At 39.6% G+C, this 21,115-nt stretch overlaps 1 long non-coding RNA gene across 1 annotated transcript; it reads left to right on the top strand.

The window, feature by feature from the left end:
- The first annotated feature begins 252 nt into the window (after window positions 1–252).
- Window positions 253–11,120, top strand: LOC107988661 (uncharacterized). The gene is made up of 3 exons (XR_001760121.2): window positions 253–1,478; window positions 3,249–3,372; window positions 9,281–11,120. It is a non-coding gene; the product is annotated as an uncharacterized LOC107988661 (long non-coding RNA).
- The last annotated feature ends 9,995 nt before the right edge of the window (window positions 11,121–21,115 follow it).

Below are 21,115 nucleotides of genomic sequence, written 5' to 3' on the forward strand. Positions count from 1 at the left end.
CTCCAAAGCAACTGCAGTATGTCCCCACAAGGACAAAGAGACCCCTCAATAATAGTTTTTTTTAATTATTATTTTAAATGTCCCCAATAATACAGCTATAGTATACCAAGATCAAACAAGTTCTTCACCAGTTTGTACAGCAAAGAGACTTCAACATGTTTGAACAAACCACCCTGGGGTAGAATCGTCTGGGTTCGCTGGTTTATATCAAGTCTTCAAACAGACCACGGTTTGCAATTAAAACCCTTCCTTAATGAGAACAGTCTGCCAGAGGGTGGATGTTGAAAGTACTTGGTCTGAATAATGCCAGCTCTTGTATTTGAAGTATCAGTCATGATTAAATACGAGTATCTGTTAGTTTCAGCTTCACAAATAGTTGCTGATAAGACGATTCTTATAGTAAATTATCTGTACTTTATAGTATTAATAAATAGTCAAAGAACTTAACACGCCTTCGCACTTACAGTGCACCACTACTGTCACTAATGTGTCTGTGGGTGAAATCCCTGAACATTCTGTTGGAAGGAGACTTACTTCATCTTCTGTGCACATTTTTGTGTGTGTCCTTGATTATGCAACTTCACCACTGAGAACACAAAATTGTTTGGATCCAGCATCTGTTTTTCTGCTGGTGAACTAATGTGCCTGTTGGAAGACCTGGTCCAAATGTGGGCTTGGGTCTGGCACAAGAACATCATGAGGGGAGTAAGGAACTTACTTTTTTTTAGCACAGAAAAATGCCAAGACTGCAGTGGCCATTTTAAGTGAAACCAAATGAAAAAATGACTTTTGAATTCCCTCGTTTAGGGTTTGCCACAGGAGCGATTTGTACGTGTCAATTATCACAGGTTTTTGAGGCCAGCAGTCAGTTCTGGTACAAGAAAGTATTTTAAGCAGTTATTTTCTAACCTTAGTGGATTTTTTTTTTACAGCATTGAACATGTCTCCACCCTTTCTCGGCCTGTAGGTCTTGCTCAGAAGTGGAAAGTAACGAATTACATTTACCAATGTTACTGTAATTGAGTCGTTTTTGTTAGTAATGTTTTAAGTAGTTTTGAGAATAGATTATTTTATTTTTTCTTAAATGCATTTTGACTTTTTTTTTCAAAACCCGTTACTGAGTAAAAAATTAATTGCGGGGGAAAACAAGCTGCGTTAACTGAAAGAAAATTGCGTGGTCGTGCACGCGCAGATTTCCCACTATGCTAACATGTATCCAGATAACGTTGGTTAAGAGACAGGCTAGCCTGTCGTTTGATGATGGCTGGTACTGACAAAAAATGGAGGTTGAGGATTGCCAAGCAGAGAGCTGCCGTGGAGCAGATGACTCAGAAAGAGAAGGAAATCCTTCGCCAGCTCTTTGTTTTTAATCGCAAACGAGGCAATAACTTTATCATGCGAGACAAAACGTGCCTGCCCCGGCGGACAGAGCTTCCGCTGTCGAAACTTCCGCATCCAACCTGCGAGAGTATGTTGCGGTAAGTAGAGTATCTGTGCTTTCACTTGTGTTTCCCAAACGTTATGTTAATTGTTTGTTTAAAACATTGCTTCGTTAAGTGTGCCGTCGTGATATCGATTATTTTCGCTTAGCTTAGCATCCATCCTAATAGCTAACGGTTCAGTAAAGTGGAGCAGTACAGTCAGAAATGATACAAGTGCATCATTTTACTTGCAGTTTTCTAATGAAATCTACTTAATTCCTGTACGATAGACTAGACTTGTTGTAGTCTAGACCAGAAGTTTTCAATAGGTAAAGCGCGCCTCCCCTGGGGGGCGCCAAAGAGTCACAGGGGAGGCCTGCATTAACCTGCATGCATGAAGTGAAAATATTTGCTGTCACAAATAATATTTTATGAACGCCCTTTTAAAAAGTTGTGAAAATAAAACGTTTTCAAACACTTTATTCCTCAAAATGTTGGATGAGATGAGATTCATTAGGGACATAAAAAACCTGGGTGTGGTTTCATCCACAGCTGGACCAGCTGTAACAGAGAGGGTATCATGTTATTCTGTAAAATTATCATTTGGCTGTGATTTAAAGGGAAAACCAAAATCTGCTACTGACTGTATTAGAATAACAAATCACATTGAACACATTCTCGCAAAGGGAGACGGATTTTAATTTATTTTAATGAGCTGCTTCTGATTTAACAAGTACATCACAGGGAGACATTAGTGTGAGTGAAATGTGACAGATAGGAGAGTGTTCATCTGCTGTGCTGGTACATTATAATTAATTAAAAGACAAAGATGGGAACACAGCTCGAGTTCCGTTTAGGGTTCACTCTGTAGGATTTGGCAGCCCCTTTTGGTCCAGTTAAATGTTTAAATGTTATCCTCTATGCCTCAGCTTTTCTATCAAAATGTAGAAGATGATTTAGAATCACAGTCTTTAGTCATTATTAAAGACAAAAGGTAGAGTAAAATAATAATTAGGTTTATAATGTAAGGACTCGTTTTACAAGTAACTCAAGTTGCAAGGTTTTCCAACTTTCTCCTCTAGTGTAACCGACCAACCATCCCCATTTTTGTGTCACTGTATCTATAAATCTTCTCGAGGGTCTTCCTTTCTTTCTTGTAATTCCAACTCCTCAGGCCAAAGTATTCCTTATATCTTTTCCAGAAATGTCCAAACTGTTTATTATATTTCAGTTTACTTTAAACTCCACCTTAAAACACCAGTAACCTGGAGGTGAAGTATATTTCTGGAATTTTTATGAAACCATAATTATAGTTCTTGGGTTTTCTTTTTTAAGAATACTATCATGACTCTTCAAGAGGTTGAAATTATCCAATATCATTACTCTGATGTTAGTGATTCTCTGTTTCACAGGAAGTCTTCATGTTTTTTTTAAGTGAAAACTTTCTTAATGTTTCCTTGGCAGAGTAGCTGTGTGTTACTGTTGGGGGGTCCGCCCCTGTCATGCAGCTGCTACTGCTTCAGATACTAATGTAGCTTTGGGCTCCGAGCTTCAAAAGCAGCGTTAATACATGTGCTACACATGTCTGGTGACGAGAACTCTGCTCCTCACCTGCAGTCATGGAGGTTCTCCTGTGCAGACTCGTAGGCTTCAGACCCTGACAACACAACGTGATTTGAGGAAAGCCATTAGACTTTTCACAGCTTCTACAGCATTGTCCCATAAATCCCATGACCTCAAGTTAGTCTTTATCTAGTTAAAGTAGAGAAAGAGCATCAGTTCCAATCATAAATGACCAAAATGACCAATACTGTTGAATTGTTGCAGATGTTTGGTGGGATGAAACGCTATCAACTGAGGCACAACCTTCAAATACTACTCTTCAAAATCAGGAAATTCCCAGCGTAACCAGTCATATGTTCAAACATGCTCCAACCATGCTGTCAGTCAGGTTTGTCCTTAATTCACTCACATTTCCTGCTTCTGTGGCGTTCATGTTGTCCAAAACAGCAGCCCTCATTCAAAAAAATACTTTCACAGGAACTGGATTTCAGTCCTTAAATGAGTCACAGAGGTTGTGTTGCAGGTTGTGACCTTGACTTTCCTCAAAATTCTTTGATGCAAACACCACTTACGGTAGTGTTTAGACTAAAATTAAGATTATGTGCTAAAATATGCTTTGTTGTCTTTGAATTTCTCTTGCAATATTTTAAAATCCCCTCTTATTGTGGATATTTTCTCAAGTTACTTTTGGTGAAAATGGTTTGAATGGAATGAAATAGAAGAGGAAATTTGGCGGTTGCCATATCTTATAAGGGTTTCAAGCATGAATGTACAATACATGTATCTAAAAGGGATACAATGGAGCATTTAAATTAAATCTAAATCCAATCTAAATCTATATCCAACTGTTAAAAATATCTTCATATTAGACAAAATATAATCTATTCCTGTCATTGACAGGGCAGATTTCCATGTGTGATTCACAAATGCTCTCTGGCAGAGTGACGACAGGAAGAGACACCTGAGTGTTATCTCTAGGATCGATGCTGTGAAACGGCTGTGTGAGGCTTCAGTAACACGGGCATTTCCCCCGAGTGAAATATGAGACAATGACGACAATGTGCTGGCTGTGAAAAAAAAGGAAGGGGAGAGGGATGTGGGTGGCTAGGGGCGTGCGGTAGGGGGCCAAGACAATAAAAGTGACTGCTATCTAAGCCCCCTGAAACCTAAAATCAGCAGTTTCCTGACAGCCCTTATATGGTCATCCACAGAAGGCATTTCCAGTATATATCCACTGATTACTCACCCATACACACAGAAAGAAAGGAGAGGGTCGGGGGAAGGCTTTGACAGAGAGAAAGGAGGGAAAGAATGTGCTGTCTTCTCTTGTTCTTGACTTTATTTCTGTCCTTGTGAGGAGCTGTGTTTCTCTGCTACAGAGGACAAACATGTTGACTGTCTTTATTATCTGCCACAAATTCACTACTGAGCAACTCTGCCACTTTTCTGAGACGTAATGCCTGACGTCACAAGAGTTTGTCAGTGGGGAGACTGTAACGTGATGCTGTTGACGAACATCGCTAGACATGCACGTTTTTATCTTCTCTTTTATGAGACGCGGTATGAGACAGGTTGTAAATTCTTACAGGTAGGACATGAGGGAATTTCCCAAAAAATAAACAGCAGAATCGTGCAGTACACTCTTTAAATGGTGACAGGAGAAAAAGAGGCAAAGTTATTTGTCATTGTACACAAATGCATGCACAAATACATCTGTCCTCTGAATTAACTAATTCGATACAGGCTGTTGGCAGCACTTTACTGCACCTGAAAGATCACAATCCTTTAATCCCTGATCGAAAACGTATATTTTGCTCTGTTTATCAACAGGATATTATTCTTGGTCGCTCGCACATGTTTCTTTTTAGTTTTCCATCAGATCAGACATGTATGTACTGAAATATTAGGACGGGAAGCTGCAGGTCCTTAGTATATATTCACATTGTAAATTCCAGAACGTTGCATCACACAATCAGCGGTCTTGATGTTAGACATTTTCAAATTTACCAGTCATTTTAATTTGTTGTTAAAGATTTCATCTCCATCTGCAGGTATTGTAGAAGGGCCTGCATGACGATGGCATGTAGATAAGTCTTATCTCCACTCCAAACGCACAAAGTGACGAGTGTAAACACCTGTGCTTCTCAGATGCCTCTTCAGACATTTCTGTTTCTGCGTTTGATCAGGGATATTTTCATGTCAGGGCTGATTCAGGTGTGGTGTTTGTTGCATTTTGTAGGCACACTCATACATACATACATAGACAGAATGTGTATGGTATGAGAAAACAAATCTATCTTCAAGGCCTACAGATAGAGATCTGTTTTATCTGGCGGCTTTTCAAACACGTCTTTGTTCCACAATTCTTCATTCTTTGTATTTGATGAGAGTGGACACAAAAGACTTTTCTGAATTCCATTCTTGTCCACCATTCCACCTATAGTCTACAAATCATAACATAAAAATATGCAAGGACTACAAGTGATACTATCTTTTTTGTATTGAAAACACAAATAACTAGTGTGTATATCGAGTGTGTTCATCTTTAAGGTTATGCAAAAAGTACTGCAAAGATCCTCACATTTTTTAAACTCCCTAAAAAAAACCTCAAAATACCACAGAAAATAACTCGAATTGAGCCATAAATGCTATTTCAATAGTTATTTCTACAAACATATTTATTAAAACAGCCTTTTGACAGCCCTAAAGCAGGGTTCTTTGAAATTTCTTCGAAAATCTGCACCAACTATTGGCTCTTCCAACCATCCGTTATCTGTGGCTCAATGCTGTAAAGCAAATATGGGTATATTTTTCTCTCCGTCTTTATCATTTTTTAATTTTAAAGTTATGATGAGAGCTGAATTCATATTCTCAACACATATTAATAGTATGTAAGACACTGAAATAACACAGCAGTGAGAGGTGACGCAAACACCCTCCTCCTTCCTGGAGAGTGCAGCGACAGCTCCAGGACAAACACCACAATTTGTTTGTGTGTATCACATCACAACAGCCACAAAAACACACAAAAAGGAGCTCTGGCTCTGGAAATGTCACACAGATGGAGAATTGAGTCAGTCACTGTGAGTCTGTCACCTCCCACTTCAATGTGCTGTGCAACCACGTCAAGATTCTATCACAGAACAGTCAGTCAGAATGTGGTAGAATGTGAACCCCCTCTAATATAGTCACCCAGACTGTGTTGATTACAAGCAGCGGTTACCAACCATTTTTTTGCATAACAATACTTTATTTATACACACATTTGCTTCCCTTCCTACCGAGACACTCTCTGTACTATCTAATAATCCTAAATTTGATTTCCCTGTGGTTCTCCTCCAACTTGTTTTGGCCTAGGGCGAGCACGAAATAGGAGGCAAGAGCACAGAGAATTGGGGCTACTGCTCTCCTGTGAGCCGACAGATGACGAGTCTATTTGTGGAGCTATTTTGGTGTCTGTCTGCCACAGCATCCTCACAGGCTGCTGAACTGCAGCCCCGGCTGTACGTGAAGGAGTGTGTGGAGCACTACAGACAGTGACGCTGCTTTTTGACTGAGCTTCAGGTGCAGGCAGCATCCATCACACAGCAGAAAGTGAGGGTGCTGGCTGTGGTGATGCTGTACGGCTTGTGCTGTTTGCATCCTCCTCGTGTGGCCTAGTAATTAGACAGTCAGAATCATGGTCCTGCATGTGTGTGTGTGTGTGTGTGTGTGTGTGTGTGTGTGTGTTTGTCTGTCCATCACAGTCTCTGCAGTAGTTTCTTACAGACTGCCTCCTTTAGGATTGTGGGAGGAGAGGCAAGCAGCCTCTGACGTTAGCTTGGACGGCTGTTGAATGAAGCATTGTGATTCACAGCGTAGGCACATGTGTGAGTGCTCCTCATAATGACAGGCTTTCAACTCCAGCATTACATGCTGCACTTACTTTTTTGTTGTCAGCGCCCAAATTGCAGGGAAAAAACATTAATGGGAAGGATTGGAAACACAAGTGAGCGTAAATGGGTTTGTAACCCTGATGAACAGGAGCAGAACAGTACTGTGATAATCCAGCACTTTTAGAGCCTCTGGCAGCAAAGGTCAATTACCTCCACTTTGTCTGCCTTTATACCACACTGGGTGAAGAATTGAATTTCTAACTGCATGTGGTCTGTTAATGGCAGCAGTTGGCCTAAAAAACTTAAACTTTCTCCGAATGGAGTCAGCGTGTGATATTTGTCTTACATTTCCTGAGTGTGATGAATGTTAATACACTTGGACTTCAACTAATCTCAAGTCCAGTGGTAAAGATTTGATAAGATCACAAAATGCAAACAAAACGCAAACATTTTCAAAGGTGGAAAGGTTATAGGTCAAATCAATAACGGGTCAATATTAGTTTTGGTTTTTTAATTGATGCTTTTATCATTTGAGTTTTTATATTAAAATGTTTACTTTTACCCTCAGAATAATTTTTGTGATTATAATTCTAAAATTCTAAATCATTATGACCTGATAGTTGGGATATTTCCTTAAGGGAATGCAGTATTTGCTGTCTGTCGTTGTAACTGGCATATGGTTAAAAAGTGTTGACCTTTAGAATGGCTATCAAGTGTCAGCCCCATGAAAATATAACGTGGGTGCTCTTGTCTTACAGTGGTTCAATCCCCCGATGCTAGCTGATGGTCATTCTGTGTAGAGTCTGCATGTTCTCTCTGTGTATTCATGAGTATTTTTGTTGGTACTCTGGTCTCTTCCCACAGTCCAAAAACATACAGGATTCAGTGAAGTGAATGCTAGCTTCATCTTAGTTAAAGTGTGAGCGTAAATGGTGGATAATATTGGTACAAAACATATTATAATTATAATTTGTTTTCTTAAATTGATTAAAAATACATTGAATTGTAGGAATAGAAATCTCACAGTGTATATACATGTCCTGTATATGTATTAGGCTTGTGAAACTGTAGCAGTATTTACTTTTTAGCTAAAGTTATTTAGTTACATTTTACTACCGGTCATTATCAATGCGCAGCAGTGACCTGACATACTGTATTTCACACTGAACCCTCTGGCCTTGTTCACATGATTTACTGGATAATGGATGTATGGCTCAAGTGTGACATTTTAGCCGGCTTTTTGAATGTTTCAGAAAATGTATTCTCTGACAGGTCGAGAGAGACCTCAGATTTCAAACTGTGTCTTGTTACATTCCAGCTGTGTCAACGGTTAGCTTAGGTGCAGTAAGATTAGCCAGTGCTTCATTGTCCCCTCAAGGGACTGAATGAAGAATCAATTAGTAGTTTGACAACATATTTTTGTTAGTTTGGGAGTAAATCCATTTTTGAAGCATTTTTCAGTTTTTGATTACAAATTAAGCTTTTCTGTCCGGCTGGTGATGTCAGGTTAAGACATGGCATGAAGGATTGCAGTCAAAATATATTTTGGAAATTAAACACAATAAAGTTTACTGTTGCTTTAAAAGTATAAAATCATCTAAAATGGATCAGTGGTCTTTTGATGATGATGATGATGATGATGATGCTGTTGCAAATGACCTTTTCCTGGATTCAACAAAGGACCAAAAACACTCTTTTTGTAAACACTCACACAAAGGAAAAGAAACCAAATGACCTGCTGGAGACCCTCACCCACTTCTCTTTGCTAAGAAACACCGGCTCCTAGGTTTAACCATCCATGACACTCTGAACCCGTTGACCCTTTTTGAAGAGCCGGCCTGTGAATTAGCCTAAAACTCTTGCTTGTTGCTTCTTGCTTGAAACCTGTTCTGGGTGTCAGATGTCAAACTCCTGAGCTCACTTATGTTTTGAGGCTGTTTGCCCTCAGTTCACACCACTGTGTCTCTCACGTGTGTCTGATGATCAAACTAAAATGCACCTGTGTTTCCATTACATCATGCAGCCCACTGACATAATAACTGTGTGAATTTATTCAACTTTCCAGATATTTAATGAAGTGAAAGTATGTTAGAAGTGGAAAAAAATAGCTCCAAATCCAAGCTTTTAACTTTATGACTTCACTATACAGAGTTTTTACTTAAAGAGGAATTGTAATGTAAATAGACTGTACAGGGTTTGCATCTCGTAAGGAGATGACATCATTAGTGGAATGAATTTACATGGCATATTATAATATAAAAAATGCTGTGTGTTCATAGAAAAGATATCATTCATGCAAACTTTTGAATACATAAAAAGAACGAAAATTAAGAGCAGGGTACAAGGCTGTTGTGTTGTGTGTCCTTGACTGACTTCTTTTGTAACATAATTAGCTGTGTGACCATTAAACTGTTTAACCAGGATCCTGCTGAGCTGAGCTCAGGCTGCTGTTGCACGCACCGTACTTCTTAGAAAGTTAATGGGCCACGAGGGAGGCCTGAAGCAAAAGAAGCTAACAGCAACTTCATCCTGATGATGATATTCGTGCCCCAAGAATTCCACCCCCACCCTCACCCACTGCACAACCCGCTGTAGCTTCACTTGAGGCTGTTGGCAGATTCATTTGTGCTTGACCTACTTAATGTCTCCAGAGAGATGGAGCAGTAAACATATGCAACTGCTCCTCGCCAGAGAAATGTGGAATTTTCCACGGCTTCAACCCCGAGTTCACAGGCCAAGCCTATGTCCAGAGGAGGGAGAGTGAAGGAGGAGTGGGAGAAAAAAAAACCCTGAACTCTGTAACATTTTCATAACATTTGACCTTTCGATGGACCTGTTAACTACTGGGTCAATAAATTACTGCCAGGCCTGGTTTAAAATATACTGGTGGAGAAACGTTGACACCTTTTTTTTTTTACACTTTTTTCTGTTGCTTTTATTGTATGATTAGAATTTTACTATATTTGTTAGCTTTGCTAGTATTGCAACCCCAGGGTTTCCACTATGTACAACAAGTTCTACACATTAAGCTGTGTACATGAACCTCTGTGCAGCCCGCAGCTGGTTCAGAATTAGGGTAGACTCAACACAGTAGTCCAACTCTTCTGTTACTGTTCCCTAAATGATAAATATCCTTTAGTGTCTCAAACTGCTGGGAGGTGTCTGAGGCTCCTATAGATTATAAATAGATTATAAGTTTACCACTTCATTAGCTATCTCTAATGAAGTTGGCAACATTTTTGGTACTGATGCATTTGACGCTGCCTGGCATTTTCCTCGTCAATATTAACTCTGCGGCAAACAAACTAAATTAACTGCGACGGGATCACCTTTTTAATAGGATTAAGGCAGTCATGATGTCATGCAACGTCTTGTCCATATAAGGAGCATGGCTTTACAGCAGTCTCGGGATATTTCCAAAATGTAACCAGCTTCAACGAAGAAGTGAGTTCATATTTTTTGTTAAACGAGGTCAAATTTAACTACATATAAAGTTGACAGTTGCTGCTGTTGTTACTTTATCTTCAAAATATCCTCCATGTTGTTTACTCTACTAGGTAAACAAGGGAGTAACAGGTTTTCAAGTTATCCTCCCAGCACTTGTTGAGGATGATGTAAATTGTGTGTCACTCACACACACACACTTCTTTAAACCTTACAAAACCTTTTGTGGTTAAGCAGTGTGAGATAGTTGCCATCGCTGTAATTACTGTTCTGCTTGACATGAACGTGACTTCAGTGTTGAGTCACCTAATAAAAACTGTCAGAGGAATAAAAGTAAATACATAAATTACAAGTAATCATGTTGTTTGTGTTCCGTCTGGGGCTCAGTTGACAGAAACACCAAGAGAGCGCCAGCATGCGTATTAATAGGAACATCTTCACAATATGGCAACAGTTAACCTGTCAGTGTTTTTATATTATTTACTGTACACACTGCTGATTTTCTCTTTTCAAAAAGTACCTCAAAAGACACCTTTTCCAGATGAGTCTAATGAAAGTGTGTTCTGAGAACAGACTTCTACACTTCTGTGTTTTGTATTAGAATGACCTCAATTCCATGTACTGTATAGGTATTCAAATAATACACAGGTTGATATATTTATGTTTTTATTTTAACCATGTGAAGCTACAGTGGGAAAAATGGCTATGATGCTAACTTATATCAGATTACTGTTATTATTGTTATATTATTATTATTATTATTGTCTAATGAATCAATCATTTTCTGATCCTCTGCAGTACTTAGACAACCCCCTCCCACCCCCCCAGGGGCCGCAGACCCTCTGTTAAAGACCTTGGCTCTGTACAGTTGAACAACATTGAGGCGCTCTATTATAATTTTGCATCAGTGCTGACAGGTGAAGACTTGTAGTGTATAGTTTTTTACTTTTGTCTTTGCTTTTATAAAATATGCACAGCACAGAGTACAGTGTACTGGAGGTGTGAGCAGACGCAGAGATGAGAATGTTATCTGCAATATCAGTGCTTCACCAGCTGTGTGCAGTCAGGAAGACGTAGGCTGTATTGCCTGCAGAGGAATGTTAAAAAAAAACCTGCCGAATCCTATTGTCAGAAAAGTTGGTTTCACATCACAAAAATGTATTTCAAGTCAAATTTGAAAACGTTCATTCATTTTAGCTGTGATTTATTAGCCACCAGGGAAAGTGAACATTGGAAATGTTTTAGTGATATTACTGAAAATTCAAACATTTTTTAATCAAATTCTGCAAATCATTTCATAATAGTCTGGACGACACTAAATGTAAAGGTAATTGTTTAGAAGAAAAGACAAATATACTCCATGTAAAAGATTTCCTTCTTTGCTCTTTGGAAATCCACAATCTTAAAACCCAGATCTAGACTAATCAAAATTTGGAACGACTCTATGCCCTCATTACATGTCCCACATTGTCCAACTCTAAGATAATCTTTGTCCCACATTTCATTAATTGCTACCTGGTCAGTGAACATTTTTAAGATACTGAAGGCTTAGGGTTTTTTTTTCTTTTAATGAGCTGAAGACTGAAGCCTGACAGTGACAGACAAACATCTCATTATTTTATTTGCTGACACACCAGTGGCAGCTCAGAACTGTTGTCTGAACTTGTATTCGTTTTCCATGGTTTGGATTGAAGCACATGTCCCGTCTCATCGTTTTCTCTGAGCTTCACTGGAGAATTGATTGCTGTTCCACCCCATGACACGTCATGTGAAGTAGTGACGTCGCCGTGTGTTTGTGCAAGTGTGTGTGCGCACACGTGAACTTATGAGCGAGCACCAATGACATGAGAAGCAGATGGGCGGGCGAAAGTGTCGAGGCGACAGCGTGAAAGATCAGTGGAAGGGTTAGCAGAAATATAAATATGTGTCCCGTGTGTGGAGTGACAGGAGGTATGTGTGAGAGTGTGAGGGAGAAAAAAAGTTGCTGGAGGCAGGAGAGCGATGGAGACAGAGAGAGAGAGAGAGAGAGAGAATAAGAGAGCGCTCCTGTGGCTGCAGCACTGTGTCCGACCCTCAGTGCCTCGGGTCTCTCGTGCTCCTTCCACATGTATTTCTGTAGCAAAGAACATTTTCTGATACCTGTCCTCTGCCTGGCCTCGTGTAATCCCTGCCTCCAGCTTTTCTCTCTCTTCCTCTCTCAATCTGTCACCTACCTCATGCACACTGTCACCACCAATCAACACCATCCCCTGGCTGCCGTTTTCCAATAAGGAAACAGATGCAGTGCTGTGACAAGACTCCCTGAGACATAATGTCGGTGCGCTGGCTCTCACTGAGACTGTACACTGTGACATTTGAAGGCCATTACTGTATACATGCTGTTTCAGCTTCATGCATAAGAGCAGGTATTGTACAGGGGTGAGGGCGGGAGGTGTGAAGACATCACTCTAAGTGCTCTCTTGATGCGTCTGTTTGAAGGCCGGAAGTGTAGGAGCAGTCGACTTTCTGTAAAGCCCCTTGTTGAGCAGGCGGTCCACGTTGAATGATATGCCTGATGTGTTTTTTTTGTACTTTAGAAGGTTGGGATGACGTCCAAAACAAAGAGCTGCAGCCTTAATGTGGGCCTCACCGTGTTATGCAATAACAGTGCAATAAAAAAAAATCTATACAGCCCTGAAGCTAAAGGAAGCAGAACATTCTGAGCTGGACAATGACCAAGGACACGTGTTGAGCACAAACAAGCCCCACAACTCCATCTGCTCCGAGGAGCTCCAACTCTTTGGGTCCGTTGTGAATTGACCCTGAAGTGTGTCTACTGTGCTCCACAGGATTTTCTCACATTACAAACGTTACTGCTGACAGTCACAAACTCTTGCTGGCTTCAGTGCAGGGAAAGAAAAGTACGGAGGTTTGAATTATTAATGACATGATTATGATGTAGAAGACAAAAAAAAAATCAGCATTTTAACAGTATATTATTGCACAGCAGTGGCCAATTATTTTTTCTTAGGGCTGACGAAGTGAAACCTACGCTGTGTTGGGGAGGGGTGAAAACTAACAATATATTGAATTATACTCTGTATATATAAATATTTAACTTTACTCTCATTATGTTGGACCCAATGTCTAAACCTTGTTTTCTTGATTATCTAAAGAACATGGTAAAAATGGTCAAGTAATCCTTTGTTACACTTTTATTCTTTATTCTGACCATAAAATAAAAACATAAAAAATTATTTTGGAAATTTCAGTCCAATATAAATTATTTTTTGTTTACAAATTTCCTGTAACACAACACTCACTGTACTAAACCATTTCTTATTGGTTACTTATTAATAAATAAATAATCCTTAAGGTATATCAGCCTTTTAACAAACACAGCTTCAACACTCAGTCGCCCATTCAGTAATTACCTAAATAAATGCATTGTTACATCTAGTTCTTCTTGTTTCGTTCTAATGCCAAGTATTTGATGCCAAACCGTGAAATACTTGGCACTATATATATACTACGTATATATATACAGTATATACGTATACTTAATTTACTTCATTCACATTAACTCAAGCTGCAAAGTCAACTGAACGTTTTTACTGTGTTTAGATTAAATTACATATTTAAAACAAGTAACCGCTTTGTTGCTCGCACAGCTCTTGTGTATGTAGCGTAACTGCCTGCCAGGCGTTTTTTTTTTTTTTTTTTTTACTAGTATCGGGGAGAGTCATCTTTTTTTTCACCTTAGGAGACACCAGTATTTTAATAAAAATAACTGATCTGTATTTGAGTTTTTTTTGTTTTGAAGAAACCATTAATATTTTGAAAAAAGAAAGAAAAGCCCCTTTTTTTTGTGATGCAGTGAGATGAGGCCTGTGATGAAGGTCACAGCTGGCTGTTAACTTGCTATGATTCTCAGCTTCTTCTTGTGAGTGAGCTCGGATGCGTGCCTGCCAGGAAAATTATCAGCCCGTATCACACCACTTTCAGATAAGATCTGGCACCGAACCGCCTACATAACGAACCCATCAAAGTGTTAGCAGAGGGAGCGTGGGTAGTTCCACATCGACCTAGGATTTGGCGGTGGGTTTGTTCCCGGTCCATGTCGGCAGCTCTCCACACAGAGACCAGAGTAAAAATACTCAGGCCAACCAAAAAAAAGTGTCTGTATTTCATGACTGCTCCTGAGAGGGGCGTTTTAAAACGTTATGTTGCATCATCTAAAATTATTGCAGTCACAAAAAGATGGACTTCAACAAGTGAGGATCGCATCACATTAGAGCGCAGAGTCTGTTTGAATTGACCAGAGTTCCACAGCAGTGTGTAGAGGAACTATTCAGTGCTCCGTGGTGAGCTCACAGTCCTTTCTGCATCGTGCGTAACCCTCCTCATCTGTGTGTGGTGAGCTGCACGCTGGAGCACTTACATAACCCTGTTAAAATATACCCCAGTCACATGTAACAATCAGCCCTGCTGATAGAGATCCCACTGCTGTAAGAGCTGCTCTGGCAGCCATTCAGACATTTAGAGTATTAACAGAGAGGGAGAGAGGGGGAGAGAGAGGGAGGGAGAGAGAGAGAGAGAGATGCTGCAGTGTGTCTTTGCCAGACATTCTCCACTTCCTGCATGGGAACTGAAATGTCTGAGTGAAAAATGTATTCTACACTGAAGCACATGCCACTGACATAAGATTACGAAGAAAGAGCCACATGGGCAGAGGGAGAGAAGCTGTGTCGGAAGTCAAAAAAGTATCACTTCTTATCTGACTATCTGACTACATAACCTACGACACCAGCTCTAAATGCTATTGGCTGAGACTCAGCACACACACACACACACACAGCTGCAGTTCACCCGCACTACACACAGTCACATTTCTGGTGTGTGGGTGGAGTTAAGTTGGCGGAACTAACATTTACTGTAACAGGGGAGGAAAGGCTCTGTCGTGTGAAGTGGGAGATGAATGTTCTGACGTAGATTACCAAGAGATTCCTCCAGATTCCTCCTAAGCCCCAGGTGTCAGATCGGTGGTTTCTGCTCAAAAGTGACATGCTCTAAATGAGATGAGAAATTTCTCATCAATGACCGACTCTCTGTGCGTCGTGAATGGAACATTAAAAAAAAGAAAAGGATTTTTCCTCCCTGTGTTTTTGCCCCTCGTAGTATGTGAAACGCTTGAAGGTGTTCAATGCAGATTTACATATGGTTGTTAGCAAAGTTAGATACTGCTTTAGTGAAGTAAAGTTACAGAATGAAGTCATAATACCAGGTGGAAAATTGACATTCTGGACAGGAAAATGTTGGTGAAAGTCATTGGAAGATGTTGTTGTTTAGTGATGGAAGTTTTGGGGTCTCTGCTTTCAGACATGCTGGTTGCTTATGTACATGGAATGAACATGTGAATCCAGTTTCATAAAATTTGTTTACCTGTCATTTTAGCTGTTTGTGGTATAAATTGTATTAAAACTATTTTCCCTTCTTGCCCCCAATATCTAAGGTTTTAAGGGTCACTCCACTCCATGATTATTTGAAATGATCCTCACCTCTCATTTGACTCTTTGAATGTGTCTTGAATGCAGTTGAACAACATACTGTGTTTCATCTGAAAGCAACATGAGATGTTGCGCCACAACATGGAGAACTTCTCAGCAAAGGTTATGTAACCTTGAGATTACACGGCTGAGAATCACCACGAGGACTTAATATTCTGCTTTAGTGGAAACTGCGTCCAGCCTGTGCATGTGTCTTGAAGGTCTGATCCTCGCTGTCTGGCCTCACATGTTTGTGTTTATGTTGATGTTCCCTGCAGCCGCTTCAGCTGCTGTAAACACTATTATAAAGATTCCAGCCACTCTCCCTCTCCTGAGGAGCTCATACCAAACCCTGAGGCTGATGGGTGACGCTACAGCTACTGGTGATTTACCGTCAAAAAAACCCCCCACACGTTTTTACAGTCAAAAAGGGCAGGCTGATTGGTGGAACAGATTCTTATTGCACAACCCCAGGACGCACACGGGTATTGGTGCAGATTCGTAGAGGACGGCGGCCATGGTAAAACTTGGCTGAGTCATGTACAGCTAACGCAGACTTTGGAACAGTGACTAGTAAAACAAGACGCACACACAAACACGTCGTGCTGCCAGCACACCCATGCAGGTGCGGACATGTCCTGTCACAGCAGTGAGAATCATGACTGACTAGAATACAATTGAGTCTTGATTGTCAGTGCACTTAATGTAAAACAAAGGAGAAGTTAAAAAAAAAAACTTTAAAAAGTGACAACAATAGGAAGAGAAAAATACTACACGTATCCACATACACAATACAATCAAAACCTATTGTTTAGTATTGCAAATGTCTGCATATTCCAGGATAATATATTGAAAATGTTAGTAGCTGCAGAGACAAACCTTTTTATTATTTCACATTTTTGTATATTGCACAATATACAAAAATGTATATTTTTTAGGACGGTGGCCAATAAACAATTTTAGGTTTGTCAACTTCTGTAAAATATATTGCAAATATATTTATATGTTTATTACTATTACTATATTACTAATTTATATTTATATGTAGTAAGTATGAAAACTAACATATTAGAGACCTATTACTAACTAATATTCAACATATACTTATATATGATTCATATATATTTACTATATACGCATATGTATTTTTGTATATGGCAACATTGAATATTCGGACGTGTAGATTTCAGATATTAGAAGAAGTGGAAAAGTTGCTACTGATTTGGATCAACGGAAAGCAGTTTGCTTGTGTTTATCTTTTTTTTTTTTGGTAGACTGGTCTTTAAACTTGTACACAAAATACTGTTGGAAAACTTTCAATAAGCAATCATCCAGGGTCCAGGAGCGGATTAATTCATTTTACATTGATTCCTATGGGGAAAATTGTTTCAGCCCAGGAACATCCTAAGTTCAAAAACCGAGGTTCCACTGTATTTATATTGTACATTGTTATATATTGCACTATTAAATATTTAAAAGAAAAAAAGCTTTTAGATACAAATACCATATGTATTTTACATTTTGGTATATTGCATATTGCATAAACATGTATCCTTAGGGTGTATCAGCCGTTGTCTCACACCGCAGTGAAAGTTGTTTTTTTTTTTAATCTGCATCAAACTGGTCTGAAAATAAGGAACGGATTTCGCAAAGCCTCATGCAATAAAACGGCCACACGTGAAGGAAGCGCCCAGGGTGGGGGTTGGGGGGGGGGCGGAGGTTATAAACGTATTCAGCCTGTAGGGTGATCCATGCCACTAATATGTCTTTTCTCCACCAGTGGGTTGGGGCAGATGTTTAATATATGCCCAGCCTGTAATAAAGAAGATTCCAGGCTGTGATTTGGCATTTGTTTTTTTATGAATGGGAGTGGGAGACACATTCCCTGTGGGCTACAGCATCAGTCAGCCTTTGACAAAGTGGAAATCACAGCATCTGTTATGTAGTGTGACTCATCTCAGATCCTGAAAAAATAATGTACAAAGAGCCTGAATCCTTTGTGCGTAGACTGCAAAGGGCCGCTGTTGTTCTCGGTGACAAATTGCACCGCAGCTGAAAGGAGTGGGATTAAAATAATACGTTAATGTTTCCGAAGAATCAGAAAGAAAGCTGTTTATTTTAAAAAAGGAAAAACACTTGGCTGTGAAACGCTGCTCCTCACATAAACAAAGCCGGTGTTTGCTGTGTGTTTTATGGCGTCTTTTTCACTGCAGCTTCATGTGCAGCGTGCATGTACGTCTGAATTACTGTATCTCTTTGATCCAGAAAAAAAGATGTGTGTTTCCTGTGCTTTGAAGTGGATGCAATGAGTGGATGTGAAGTATCCCATAGTGTCATGGAGATCTCGGAGACAAAAAGGGGAAACGAGACAGGGCTGGAAAACAACAGGAAGTGTGTCGCCGTCAACATGTCTCAGATGGACGCAGGCAGGGGGGAAAACAACAACAACAACAGCAGAATGTTTGTTGGACGGTGGAAAGATAATTGGCCCTGGAATACCACCTCACCTGGCTTTATAGCAGGTACGGTGTTCCTGGTACCTGGTACGCAGCTGGTATTTTGAACTGAAGAATACCAAGGCTTTCTAACTTAGTGGTTAGTGCTCTTGCCTTACAGGGAGATCAACTGGTCAGGGCCGAAGAGAAACTGATGATGGTTTTAAATACAGTTTGCGTGTCTCTGTGTGTCTTTCTTTGGACTATTTTACATCCATGCAGATTTGGGATGAGGTTAATGGACACCTGAAATAAACACTGACATTGTGCTGAGAGTGCTTTGATACTATGAACCTTTATAACTATGTTCTTCTTTTCATTTATTTTATCCAACTCCCAGTTAGAGCGCAGTGAAGGCAAATACTTGGCCTGTACTACTGCCACAACTCAGTTCCTGGAGGGACAGGTCAAAATTAAAAATTTTGCTTTGACAAGTTTTTATCAAGTGTCAAGTGTTTTTTTTTTTTTATCAAATTTTTAAACCTCAAAGATCATCATTTTGATATCAGAGCAAGATATTGTTAACCAAACGTGTGAAATGTGTGTAAACTGCTGTAGCTGTGCTCCATCTTTTCCCTTTAATAAAAAAACATTAAAAAATGATTTGCTCTCAGTCCTTAGGCAAGGCATAAAAGCAAGTTGTGACGTGGTGTGAAAGCGAAATATTCCAAAGGAGACTGAACTTGCAGAAGAATGAAATGTTTGTGGGAAAGTTTTTTTTTTTTTCTTTTTTTTAACTTTTATCAAAAAGCATGTAAATCAATATCCTTGCAAAACTAATAATCTACACACACACGGTACAATTAATTATTAACCTAATTTTGGACACTTTGTGGCGAGATTTAATTCAAGATACTATGCATTCGTCTCTACTCTACTTACGTAATCACCTTTTGCAAGATTTCCGTTTGACACAACCAGTGATAGAAGCATTGACTCCAAATAAGAAACAGACCAGTGTTTGCACAATAACTGACAAGAAGTGTTATACTAGTTACAGGAGAAGCTCAGCATGAATATGAGACTGTGAAAATTCAACCCTTCACGTCAGTTCATTTATAACTCCCATAAACATTTGCATGACTTGTTTATGGCGTCAGTCTCCAGATCTGTATGGAGCAGGACTCTCTTTTATATAATTACTACGCCTTGTTTGAGAAGCCCAGACGACAAGACGACTCGTGTGAGTTCAACTTTAATGGCAGCCACGTACGTCTTCAGAGATGATCTACTACTGTATCTCCAACCCGCCTTTCTTCAAAGCAGGTTGTTATTAAAGCAAAAACACCACAGTTTGGACACTGGCTGGTCCGTGCTTCAGTTCCCTACTCTCTGTTTTAAAGTTGCACATAAAGGAGGCACGTCCACTCCTCTGTGATCATCTGACCATGACCTGCCGCTAGAATATAACTACCACAGTGTAAGCTTATTATAGACAGCAAAGTAGATGGTCCAGGAAGTTCTTCTGCACATGACACGAGACAGTCATGCACCCACTCGTTAACCAGTGAGCATTTCTGGCTTGGTAAACAACTCATAGTATTTTTTTTTTCCACATGTGACCATTTCACTGTAGAGACTGAGTTTTTCTAACATTCCATTTGTCCTTATCATTAGTTGTGGGAGACAAGGAGAGGAGGGCTTTGTCTGTGAGTGGGTGTCTGCCGAGTGCACGTGATCCTGTTTGCTGTGAAAGGTTTGTGACTCACTGGCTCCAGGCTCAGGATCCTGGTCTGACGGAGGGATCCGAAACCCCCCTCCCCTTCTGTCCGGCAGTCAAACAGAGGTCTCCTGAGTCACACATTTACCGTCACTGTGTCCAAAAAAGTAATAACTTATTACCTTTCAGTCACACTTTGCTGACCTGACATGAATCACGGTGTGTGTCAGCTCCTCACATCAGGGACACTGTTACTCATGTTGGCTAATGGATGAAAAACAAGCACAAAAGTATTGATCACTTTCCAAAAAAAGTTTTAAAAAAATAAGTAGATAACTATGAACACCACCAGTCACACATTGAAAGAAAAACAGTTTCAACATAAAACAAACTTGCAACAACAATAAGTGACTTTAGAGACAAACTATTTAATTAATAATTATAATAAGTACATTATTTTATATAACTGGATAAATTTATTTAAAATTATTTTTATGATGTTAAAACTTAAAACGTAACTAATCAGAAAAAATAAAAAATCCTATTAAGGGTTAAAAAACAACTAACAATTCATATAAAGTTGCAAATTTACAGTACAGTGACGTTTAAACAGTACCAGAATATGTACAGACACAGAAGGGAGCAGCTGCTAAAATAACTAATGTGTGATTGACAGGTAGAACAACCAGGCGGTACAGGAAGTGTCAGGGTGGAGCTTTTGTTATTTTTATTTCCCTGTAATTGAAAAATAAGGTGATGTGGTCGACATAACTTTTTCCATGATTAATGAACATTTAATGCCTGTTGCTTGAAGAGAGAGAGAAAAAATTCAGACTAATTACCACGCTAGGAGGTTTCATGGTACTGGCAGTGCAGTTAAAATGCAGCTAGTGTAATTAAGAACTGCTTACTAACCCTTTCTTTTTAAATGTTTCACCCGTAACTTGTAGTTATAGTAATACTCCAGTGAATCCTGATTCTTTAGTGGGTAAACATTAGGTCAACCTGTCATTTACTGTTGAGCTAGCTGAAGCCTTTAAGTGTTTGGGTGATTCATGGAAACAGCTCACAGTACAGAACAACAACAGGTAACATAGCTTTGACAAAGATATAGGATTCATCACTTAGTGTT

Source organism: Cynoglossus semilaevis, chromosome 6, assembly GCF_000523025.1.
Source record: "Cynoglossus semilaevis isolate Cse_v1.0 chromosome 6, Cse_v1.0, whole genome shotgun sequence".
In the NCBI taxonomy this organism is placed as follows: Eukaryota; Metazoa; Chordata; class Actinopteri; order Pleuronectiformes; family Cynoglossidae; genus Cynoglossus; species Cynoglossus semilaevis.